The 12,322-nt window shown below is 43.5% G+C and overlaps 1 protein-coding gene across 5 annotated transcripts in view; it reads right to left on the reverse strand.

Moving 5' to 3' along the window:
- Nucleotides 1-12,322, reverse strand: part of PITPNM2 (phosphatidylinositol transfer protein membrane associated 2) — a 143,443-nt gene that overhangs the window by 130,218 nt on the left and 903 nt on the right. The window lies entirely within an intron of this gene.

A 12,322-nucleotide genomic window follows, 5' to 3' on the forward strand; every position in this document is an offset into this window, starting at 1 on the left:
GCTAGATAAGTTTCAATAGATGCTGGATATACTAGACAACACCCTCCCAAAAGGAACATCCACCATAACCTACACTTAAGTAAATAAATTTTTTAAAATTGAGTCAGCCCCGAGCCCTGTTCTGCTTCACAGGTTTTGCAGAGCAGAGCACAGCTCTCAGAGTTAGCAGGGGTCCGGACCCAGAGTTTCAGGAGGAGTTTCAGCATTCACTTGACCCACGGTGGGGACAATCTTGAAAGCCTCACTGGGTAGCTATGCAAACCTGGAAGAGCAGACACAAAACTACCTCAATTTAAGAAAAATCAATCTTCCTATCTGCTCTATTCTTTTTTGTTTCAGGGTTGGGTTTTTTTCATTTTTTGCAGATTGGGGAAGGATGACAAAACTTATTTTCAGTGACAAGTCTGAAACAATTATTCCAAACAGTAGGACAGAGTTCTCTACACACTAACAGTACTAAAATGAAAAGCGATTAAAAGCAAAAACATTTCTGAACAGAAACTGAAAGTATTGCCTTTGGGAAAAAAACACCTTATTTTCTCTATAGTAAACACTGAAAGTAACACATAATTAAGGTAGTCTAGGACATTATGACATATTTATAAATTTTCTGGAATAATCATACACAATTCACCTTGACTGTATTCCCAAGTCATCGCTTTTTAAAGTCACTGCAGTTTGCAGAGGCCTCACTGATGCTATTCTTAAGTTACTTATTTTTAGATGTGAGAACAGATTACCAAGGCAGAATTTAAACTTAAAATTGTCAGGTTTAAGCCTCTTTTAGATTGACAATAATTAACCCCGTCTGCATTTCAGAAACTTTTTGTGACAAGTGGCAATCAAACACACAGCTAAAACTGCTTCTGTTTTAAAATTATACCACTGAAGTGCAGGAGACTTCAGCATTATTAAACAAGGGACACATTTGTCCAAAGCAAACCACCAGGAAAAAGCAACCCAGCAAAAACACAGAAACATGAATTAATGCAAGAGTTCCCAAAAGGCTAGAAGAACATCTTTATTATGGGTGATTTGCAGAGATGAATGTTACAAATTACCTCCCTTCCTCGAAAGGCTTTAAGGATGCCATCTCTCCAAGGAAGTCTCTGGGCATCAGAGCAGCTCAGAACCAAACCCACGCAACCACATTTGCCTTTGGAGCAGCGTGGCAGTTCATCATGCAAGGCACATGAAAGCAGACCACAGCTATTAGCAGCCAGATTCACATGCAAATATATTTTGCCAGCAGGATGAGGTGCCACCAAGCAGGTGGCAAGCGGCTCATTGAAAACACTAGTTACACTAACAGAACTGGCATTTACCTTTCCATAGAGGGCAATTAATTATAAAATGCTTTCTATTGGCTTCTCTGCTTAACTGATACCTTGTACTCCACTTTCCAGTCCTTCCTCCTAAGAAGTACCATCACTGCCACCACTAACACACTTTATATATTGGTGGGATGGGAGGAGTTTTCACCTTGCAGTTACCTGAACTAACACACGTGGTGACAACCACAGACCATAACACACTGCCTCCAACCCAACATCAGAGTCCTGTCGAGCAAGGGCAAAGGCAATAGAAAGCGAGATTCACATGCTGTTTCTGCAAAGTCAAAGCCACTGACAGCACTATGTTGCAGGGATAAATGAACTAGCAAAAATTGTTCCTAATGAACACCACAGCTGTTTTAGCTCTGCTGCTTTTGCACAACCTGCATGAATAAATACTAAGTCCTAACAAGTGTCAGCTGTGGTCAAATACTGCATGCCCATGGTTTGGAAGCATCAGTTTCAGACCACGGGTAGTCACAAGAGTCCTTTATCCTCAGAGAAGGTGTTTTCTGTTCTTGTATCAGTTAGTTGAGCTAAAACAATAACGGGATATAACTGAGCAACTGAAAAGCAACAAAGCAGAGAGAAAGAAATTCAAAATCCTGAAGAACTCTGTAATCAGAGGAACAGGCTCCAGGATATGCCAGGAAATTAATCAACAAACAAGATAAATGCAGCAGTTAATCAGAAAATATGAGCAGCTTGGAAAGGCACCTAGACCATTTTGCCCTGTCGGTGCTTGTAGCATCTGGACCATCCAAAGTGCCTCTGAGGTTATGTTCCCTAAGGGGCAGAGAGTCCTGGCCTCACTGTAAGCAGCCAGACCCGAGGGGAAGGGGGAGAAAGCAAACAGCAAAATGTTTCCAGAAAGCTGCCTGGGCTCTGGGCCTTGCTGTAGCAATAATGGCCCTCTCTCTACTTTCTTACAAGTCATTATTCCCTTATATAAAATGGGAGACTGGGGTGTGAAGTGTTACAACCCACTGCTCTGATTTGACTGCAAGAAAAATACATTAAAAACCCAAACCACCCTACACTCTATATGCACCCTTACAAAAGTTTTTATGAATCTCACATCAGCCTATGTAGAATAGGAAGAGCTCACATTTAACATCACACATTGACAGAGGTAACCTGTTCCTCATGTCCTCCAGGACAACTCACCTTCTCCTGCCTCCATGGTGGGATCCCAGGAACTGCAAACAGCAGCACCTCCTCCACGCTGGCGTGGAATTATTTCAGGTGGGCAGTTACAGATTCAGAGCTTAAAAAGCAGGTTTTATAAGCACGTATTTAGAGTCAAGTTTCAAACTCCCCTCTGAGAGAAGTATAACCTATGAGATTATTTTTTTTTCCACAAGCACAGAAGCAGAGGGGGAGCAGGGGGAAGAAAAAGCCTCTTGGTGGGTTCAGCACCTGTGTATGCTAAAGGCACTTCATGTTTTATGTATGAGAATGCTATCACCCCTGTGAAGATTTCTAAGTGAATCAGCCAGGCAGGGACTCCACAGCCTGCTTTCACAGGTAGACTATTTTTTCAAAAATTTATTTTAATTCAACGATTTGATTTATATTACTTTCCAGTCATTTCTAGCTATGTATATTTCAAGCAGAGAACTCTACATCAGTTTCCACCTTGTCCCTTCCCATATAAATGTGGCAATTAGCACAGAAAAATTAGTCAGCTATGCAGTATTTCACCTTAAATAAAGGAGCTCAAGAAATAATACACCATTTAATCAATACCTAACATCCAGGGAAGAAACATGGTGTCTCAGTAACATGCTTAAAGAGGGTTTGAAATCCATTCGTAGACCATGATGGAAGCCTGTCCATGTCAAGACGACCCACAATCCGTACTACCACTGAGTATTGTGCTTTTACCCTCCGTTTTATCAGAGCTCATCTGCTGATCAATGAGAAGTCCCATGGAATAGCACTTTGAATTTCAATGTCAACACAGCAGTACTGTGGTAATGATCAAAAATATTTACATATTGCCTCATTGATCGTGGGGTGTTCCTTTCCAACCATCTGGCTACCGGGCACTAATTTTTTTTTTTTTAGATTTTATTTTTAGGGCTTTATATAGCTGTAAATAAGGTTATTTGAACATCTTTAGCACTAACATCCAGCATTCCACCTGAATCAGGATCTCCTGTTATTTTTAACCCAGAACATTAGCCACAGCATTAATCAATCTCATCCCATCTCAGGGAAGGGAAAAAAAATAATTTTCTTAGCAAGGACAAAACTAAAAAATGACAAACACCTGCTCCATGCTTACCAGAATGATGTGCCAATTCAGCTACAAGGTCTCATTTTTAATGTGACTCAAGGGTGTCACCATTTTGACAACAGATGAGTCAAATGGAAATATGTCACTCACTCTGCACTCGTTGCCAGCCTAGAGATAAAGAAATGCTGTAAGGGCTGTTTTTTCCACCTCCAGATGGAATACCTTATGATAACTGCAATGCTAAGCCTTGGGCTCTGTAGTGCACGCCTGTGTTTATACTGCCTTTAGTAACTGCTCAAGTTATCCAAGCCAGGCGGTTCAGGCCAGCTGCTGCCACACAGACTGCAAGGATAAAGCTTAAACAAGCACCAATTAGTCTCCCTTGCCTTCCCCAGGCTGAGCCTGTGCACCCAGGCCCTCACCCAGCTCACCCCAGCTGTCACCTGCAGTAGGCTGGGTAGGCCTCACCTGGCTGCAACCTCTGACACTCAGCAGGTCCAGAGATACCCACCTGGGCTACAAAGCAAGAAACTGGTAAGAAAGAAGGATTTAACCTCAAGAAAACCCAAACAAACGCAAAAAAACACCTCTCTGCAAGGTGCTCTGAGCACCAACGTGTTGCACTCCCCCAGCACAGCACAAGCAGTTTTAGTTAACTCTTGCCTAGCTGGGCCTAACTTTCCACATAAAAATGAATTTTTTACCTTTGAAAAACTTATCGGCATATACTCTTCCAGAAAGTTGAACTGCAAGTTAAATAAAATATGCAGGAAAGACTGACATCTACGAAATCTAGAAGTTTGCTGCAAGAAACCTCTGCAGAATACTCGATAGGAATATTAAAAAGGCATCTCTCAAACAGTTGTCAGACTGATTTTTTTTTTTGGTGGTTCCAAACCTGTTTATAATCAGAGGCTGACTCTCCTAGCTACTGGTGCCATAAACTTGGTTTAGGAAGAATGGGAGGTCTAAAAATCAAATTATACTCTGCCTTTAAGCCAGGAATAACAACAGTCTCGACACAGTTTAGCTGAAGATTTTTGTTAATGATGTTTAAGATAAAAACATTTTTACCTCTTTTCAGTTCTACTTTGATAACAAGGAATAAAACACAAGTTCTGTCAAGAAAATGGCACACAGTCAACATAAGACAGCAGGAGGAGAAAAAAACCTGCTCTAACATATCTACCTGTGATAATACAGATGCTCCATTAGACAATGAAATCTCCCCTCCGTGTCAAGCTCTTTTCTGCTGGGGCAATGGTATGGAGGACAGAAGGCAGCTATTTTCCCTACATTTTCTCCCTCTAGACAGCCCAGATGCTTTTGCAGACATGATGCAGTAGATCTGGCTCTTGACCTAATGAGGTCCACTGAAGGCCAGGCGCACCTATGAAGTGTAGGGAGCAGCTTTCCTTACAGCTTTGCACAAATAAATATTGCTGTTAGAAATCAGTTTATAAGACTATAACTCTGAAAAGTTTTACTATTCGGAGTCTTTCCCTCCCACACCCTGAGCCACTGCTGCTGAGTTTCAAATTCAACTATTTCTCTGAGCAGTGTCAAGCAGAAATATCAAAGTGCACACCCTCAGCAAGGCAAGTCAAACCATCTCTTGCTCTTCTAAACAAAATGATAGATTAAAACTGGGAAGCCAGAGCAACACACAGAAGCTGTACTAAAAAGGTTAATCCTTCAAGTAGGCTTGCCCAAATATGCTCTTGCATCTCGCAGAGGTAGCATGTTAGATAAATGTGTCTTTTTGAAAAGCCTATTTATAGGCATTAAATGTAAGCAAAAGACAACATTTAAAATTATTCTGTAGTCCCAAAATGGACAAAGGACACATGGTGTCCATGCTAAACACATTTTTAAGGATATTTGCTGGAAGACGCTTACCATCTGTTGAAGTTAAAACTTGGAACAATATTTTACAACCCAGATACAGGTTAGACAAATAATGAGTCCCAACAGTCTGGACAAACAATACTTAAAAACAAGGGAGAGAGGGAAAACAAAACAAACTATCTGGTCTTCTCCATCAGTTTGATATGGAAACCTAAAAGCACGATGCTAATTCCGCTCAAAAATAACAGCCCACCTGGAAACAAGGTCCCTTAAGAGACAAGCCACCTCATCATCAGCGCAGCTCAGGAAGATTGAGTGTTGGACTGGAAAACAGAGCAAAATCAGAGCCAGAAAACTCTGGGGTTTTTACTGTCTCTTCTACTGAGTTGTGACCTGCAGCACTTCAGACGTCTGCTACTGCTTTACTCTTGTTTAAAACAGAAGCAATCCTCCACCTTTGCTTGTAAAGAGCACTGAAAGTCAGCCACGGAGTGTGCTACTGGGGAGACGAGGATGGCAGACAAAAAGCAAGCGAGAGGCCTTCCTCCCCCTTCTGTTCTTTTTCACAAAATATCTGAGTTATTTACATCCTCGTATCCTGAACTCCCCCTCCGGTTTCACAGTTTGCAGTTAACTCTGCATTCTGCTGGAGATAACACATGTTTAGCTTTCAGCATGTTTAGGCTAGAACACCCTCTGAACGTAACGCCAGGTCACCAAGCCCACAGAGGGAATTATTTCCAGCTGTAGAGACTGGCTAGAAGACAACAGACAGAAATATGAGGCTCCATCTCTCCACCACCCTGAAGAAATCAACCTACTCAATGAAGGAGACAACTAAACAGCTTGGCAACGCCTACAACTGGTGCTCAACCTCAGAGCCAGCAAAAAGATGTAAATATTTAGATTTCAATTTCATCTGATACAATAAATATAAAAATTTCTATTTCCTTCTTAAAAAAAAAAAAGCATTCAAATAGGTAAGCCACCCACATAGAGAAAATGATTCTGCAGTGTTTCTACCCTTAGGAGGGGGTTATTTAAATTATAGTATTGATCTTGAAACAAATTACAATCACGAGTGAAGTTATTCCTATTGAATTGTATTCTGATGCATATAAAACATAATTACACCACACATCTATATAAAAATACATACATAAAATTGTTTTGCTGTTCATTCGAAACAGCTAGTGGCTGATGGCAGCACATTATTTTTTACCTCTTAAGAAATGCCCACGGCCCTTCAGGTTCCCTATGGAGTGATAACTCTGAACTCCAACTCAAATCATCCTAAAAAAGCTCCAGAGCAATCCACTAAGTCCCACAACACAGCCCTTACAACCAAGGACCTCAAAGACACAGCAGCAGCTGAACGGCAGTACTATAAAAACCTGAAATCCTTCCATAACCTTTTAAAGCACATAATGGCATTAAGGCCCTACTACACATCCAGAGTTAAGTCATGCAAATATCAAACTTCTTAGGAGCTGGAGATAACGCAGCCTCGCCCCTAAAGCGCCAAGATATGCCCAAGTGCTGAACCTGCTGATGTGATTACGTACTCCCACCCTCCCAATTAGTTACTGCACCGTTAAAGATAAACGCCTTCTCAGGTCATTGCTCTGTGGGTTAAGACAGCTAATATGCTTGAATTAGTGTCCCAAAGCTGCGCAACCATTATGTAAGTGCCAGCAATCCAAACAAATCAGAGTTAACTTCCCTGTCCGTTACAAGAATCGCTGCCACGATGACGAATTGTGAAACTTTCAGCTGTTCATTCATTATTATCTTTCCCAAGTCCTCCTAGTTACGCTGCAATATCGCATGTGCCTTTCCAGCTAGTAGCAAACTACTACTTGTTTCATTACTGGATTGCCTGGACCCCTGCTCCCCCAAACAGACTATAGGAATTGTTGGGGGGAAAAAAACTAAACAAAACCAAGTAGAAATCCCTGTATCTGGTCTCTGACAGAAGACTGACCTGTTTAAAGGAACAGAAAGGATGAATGGCAAATCATTTTCCCTTGTTGTGTTGAGAGCGTTTCTCCAACTTACCTACGCTCAACTGCTTTCCTGCACAGGAGAGTTTTAGTGTTCCTGCTTACCAACGTCACAGCACTCACCAGCCTCAGCTGTCCAAACATGACCAAGTCAAGACTGTAAAAGCTGCACACAGTCCTCACTATCCAAGATACTCAGCGTTCAGGGTGGGGTTTTTGTGGAGAAAACCTAGAGGTCCACAAGGACACAGATTTCTGGATGTTGTAGCTCTTCAAATCTGCCTGAGCAAGATTTTCTGGAGGCTGTTTAAAAGCCAGAAGAAAATTCTCATTTGGAGTCCTCAAGCACTAGCTCGGTAAGGAGAAGCTGAAGACCAGCCTTTGCTGTAAAGGGTTGTTGGAAGACCCAGCTGCTGCTCAGGGTGCCCATGCTCCTGCCCAGACAGCTGTGTTCTCCTGGCACACTTAATCAACTGAGGTGTTTGCTTTTCATTCCTGCCCTCCGTGGCATTAAGGCTGCAGAGTCAGAGCGCTGCTACGTGCCCTACCGCCATGCAGTGGCCAGGACGCTGGAGCAATGACCCCGACACCTTCACTCCTGATCTCAAGAGTACCCTGCCAGGGCTGGTGACTTCACTGCAGCTTTCCACATTGATGATTGACCTGGGCTGCATTAACTACCAAACCCAAGATAACAGTATCTTTGTTACTATCCCTTGCACACAGAAGCCCGTGTGCAGGAGATGCTGTTTTCCCTCTCAGTAAGGGACACCAAGGGAGCTCTTTCACTGCAAAGTCAGCACCTCCTTGCTGGGACCTCCTCAGTTGTGTCCAAGCTCTCCAGGACAGGTTGTAGTCCTACACTTCTTAGGTTTCCTCCTGCTCTTTCATGACAAATCATGCAGCTCCTTGCACCCACGTACGCTCAATAACTAATTATCTCTGCTTGCCTAAGCAACTTCTTATTTCTTCTCCCCTCTGAAGCGTGACCCTGTGTCAAACACACTCAGGCAGGGTTGCAGGACAGTGGGAAGCAGCTGCCTCCAGACACTGCCATCTTACAGGAGGTCCCCTGGATCCCCACAGCCACCCTTTTTCCCAACTGGTTTCTAAGTTCTCCAGTGGGATTTACTGAAGCATGTTACTGTGAGCTTCTAGGGATTTTTCTTCTTTTTTTTAGATTAAGAAACCACCATTGAAACAGTCACACCTGCAAAACCCCTTGCCTATAGAAAATGGACAAGTATGACCTCAGGAGCTCCGCGTATTAACTTGGCACTGTGCTGATTAAAACTCCCTGAAGTGACAGGATCTGAGTTAGTCCAATGTTAAATTGTTCTGTCCTTAGATTAAGAACATCTAAATACCATTTATTACTTTGTTCACGTAAAATTTTGTTGGGCTCTTGGCATGAACACCGTGATTAGAAAAGCCACGTTCCCTTTCTGTTCATGGGTGAGCTCGTACAGACTCCTCTGCCCCAGTACAATGTTGCAGAATTTGGATTTCCTCCAACACCCAGGAAACAAAGTTAAAAATAAAGTATTTATTCCCTCCATTTCCATTCACACTGGATACTACAGAACATTTTTGTTTATAAGATGCTTTCAGGCTCACAACTGAATTTAGACATATCTTACTAATTTGGGGAGATAAACAGAAATATTAATTCCATCATACCCTATGTCAGCCAGCTTTAAAATTAAATTAGGAAGCATCGTCATCATTTAGAGAAATTGGCTATTAAGAAAACCATGGTTTTTAGATGTTGATTTCTCCTTCTAAGAAAATAAAAGAGAAGACAGACATTGATGTCTGTTCCTCCTCTCTCCTCAAAATGAGGCATGCCTCTTGAATAAGAGGAAGCCTAAAAGAAAAACATATTGTGAAAAAAAAAAACAACCCCAAGCCAAAACATTTCTCAATGGATCGTGCTGGTCCGAGGACAGGACATTACCGTGAATATGCACAAATGGCATGAGTCAAACTACACTCAGCAGTAAGCATCAGCTTTCACTTGCCATTTTCTGAAGCCTTCCAGTCAGGCTGCCAAGACAGCAACTGAATGACAAGATTTTTATCCGAATGTAGGGGGAGATTAATGCTGTTTTGAACTAATTGGAAGAACCTTCTTTAAATTAGCTTGCTTGAAGGATGTGCTGCTTCTCTATTTGGCCAACTTGCAGAAGTTACAAATTGTGAATAAAAAGAGACTAAATTCAAAACCCCTTAGCATCACTGTCAGTTGCAAGGTTTGAGAATTTCTATTTAAAAAAAAACAATCAGGACAAGGTCTTTCCAAACTGGTTGCTGTCAACTAAAATGAGAAACTTAGATAAAACTCCCACATGCCAGATGGCAAATCACAATAAACGCTCAGGCTGTTAGATGCACAACAAGTGACAAATGCATTGAAACACACCAGCAGAAGCAAACCAAAATAGAAAGGCTCTTTTAATAAGAGGTTATCATTTTGGGGAAAGATCCTTGTTAAGCTCATCAGAATCAAAAGTCATACACTGAGGGCTTCTTACTTTCCTCACCACCCTGTGTAAGCATGACGAACAACTAACCGTTTTAGCAAAGTTACGTTAGGTTAAAGGCTACTGTCAGCAAGAGCCTTTGAGTTCACTGTTTAGACATCACTGACGACCCTTTCTGCCAAGTTACTTAAAAAAATATTGTTAAAGGATATCAGGGAATTGTTTACTCAAACCATTACTGTTTCCCGAACACAGATGCAAGAAAAAGTTATATTAAGAAGATAAACAGCTGCTACTGTACGCTGTTTAAATGCTAACAAAAGCATCTAAGGGCTATAAAGGGAATAGTAAGGGAATTAAAAAGCATTTTTATGCATGAAGATGGCTAACATCCGTACATTCATTACAGTGGTATCAACCATGCTTTTAATTAAAAGTTAGCGACAGAATCTTAAATATGATTAATGAAACCCAGCAGCCTACCAGAAGTCTGCTCTACCAAAAGCAAGAAGCACAAGCAGCTGCATTTCCAGCCCTCGCTTGCTCATTTCTCTTTCCCTCTCAGAGATACTGCCACAATCCAAATACATTGCAAGGGCTACAAAGCAGCATTCCTGTGAAAAACAGCAAGCCAGGACAAGCCTACAACCATGCTTTCATGCTCGGCCATTCTTTATTTTCTATATCCCAAGGAGGTGTTTCAATTACCAAGCAGCCCGGGGCCAAGACAACAAGCTGGTTACCTGTCAGAACGACCCGCTATACAGCAATCTATCGACCATCGCAGGTATGAGGTCTGCCAAAGACCGGGAAAAAGGCTGCCCTACAAACAGCAGTTTCCTATTCAACAGTGGAAAAAAAAAAAAAAAAAAGAAATCCCTCAGAAGCCAGCGCTGAACTCTGTAACGCAGTCAGTCTTCTTGTGTTACTCGGGAGCAGAACACAGTCATGACAAAAATAAACTACGCGATAAAAATACAGCGCGAGCAAAAAGATGTGGGCACAGAGAGGGAATTAGTATGCAATAAGAGGATAACGAGTCCTACAGGCCACAGATATTTCAACATGCAGTCAAGCCACCTCCTATTTAAGTCCTGATGTCCGCAAAGACTAAACTATTACCATTGTCCTGCTGAACCTGTCATGTACAGCACTGAACACATGCAGATTATGTCTTCAAAGACTCAAGACATTTTTGGCATCATATTACCCACTTAGCCGCTTCCAGAAGCGCAGAGCACATAGAAGATGGAAGGTCTCACTTTAGAGCAGGTACTAACACAGGAAGAAACTTTTTTTTTTTTTGCTTAAATACACAATTTAAATAAACTTCGCCTCAGTCGTGGCATTTTAACATAAAAAGTGACAGGACTGAATTGTGTGAATGACTGGACAGGGCACTGCTCCAAGGGGTTCCCTGTTCCTGGCTCCACTAAGTAAGCTCCAGCCCCAGGCTGAGCACCTCGGTGCGCTCCTCTGTGCTTCTGCTTCTTCGGTGGAGTGAGAGGGGTTGGGGAGAAGGTGAAGAAAGTGATTTAACCCTCCCACAGCTGGACAAAAAGCTGAAGTAACTCATGCTGTAGCCTGCTGCAGTGGGGCAGCAGCATAGCCTAGAATGGAGCCCAGGGTTGTTCAGGGGCACCAGGCAGGGAGGGCCCCTTCCACCGAGTGATGGGGAGGCCAAGAGAAGGGACCGCCAGGCCCAGCAGAGAGGATCCCCTCTTGCAACCCATCATCCAGCTAAGGAACAGGCATTCTGCTGTTTTTAAAGGGAAAAGTCTCTTTCTCCTGACCTTCCCAGCAGAGGCAACCGCTTCACCAGCGTGCCCGATTTCCAGTCAGCCACCCGGCCGTTCGCTGACCCAAAAGCCCACGAGGTTCTTCCTCGGACGTAACGAGGCAAAGGTGCTTCCTGAGGCCACTGCAGGTTTCACCCCTCTTCGCTCCCCCGGGCAGCGCCTTCGCCCCCCCCTCACAGCCAGGCCTCGTCTGAGGGCTCGCGGGCCACCGCCATCCCCACCGCACGACAAGCCTCCACCTAAGCTGAACTCGCCAAAATTGAGGCCCGAGAGATGCAGCAACCAAGGAAAGAGGACAAGGAGGGCCGTGGCCAGGACGAAGGCTGTCCCGCGGGCAGGGTCCGCTCTGGCCTCACACGTATGGTGCTCGAAGGCTGCCGGCACGGTTCCCCGACATCCGGCACAGCTTCCTGCACGTCCTGCCGCGACCTCCCGAAACCGCTCTCTCTGCCATTATGGAACACCCGGTGTGGAGGGTGCCCGTCCCTGAACACCGACACTCAAACCACCACCGAGGGCAGAGGTGTTCGCTGCCTACAACCCGCCAGCGCAGAGACAAAATAACGGGGGGCCGCAGGGGTGTAACGCAACCAACCCTCGTCAGTGCCCCGGC

This window comes from Phalacrocorax carbo, chromosome 15 (assembly GCF_963921805.1).
Source record: "Phalacrocorax carbo chromosome 15, bPhaCar2.1, whole genome shotgun sequence".
In the NCBI taxonomy this organism is placed as follows: Eukaryota; Metazoa; Chordata; class Aves; order Suliformes; family Phalacrocoracidae; genus Phalacrocorax; species Phalacrocorax carbo.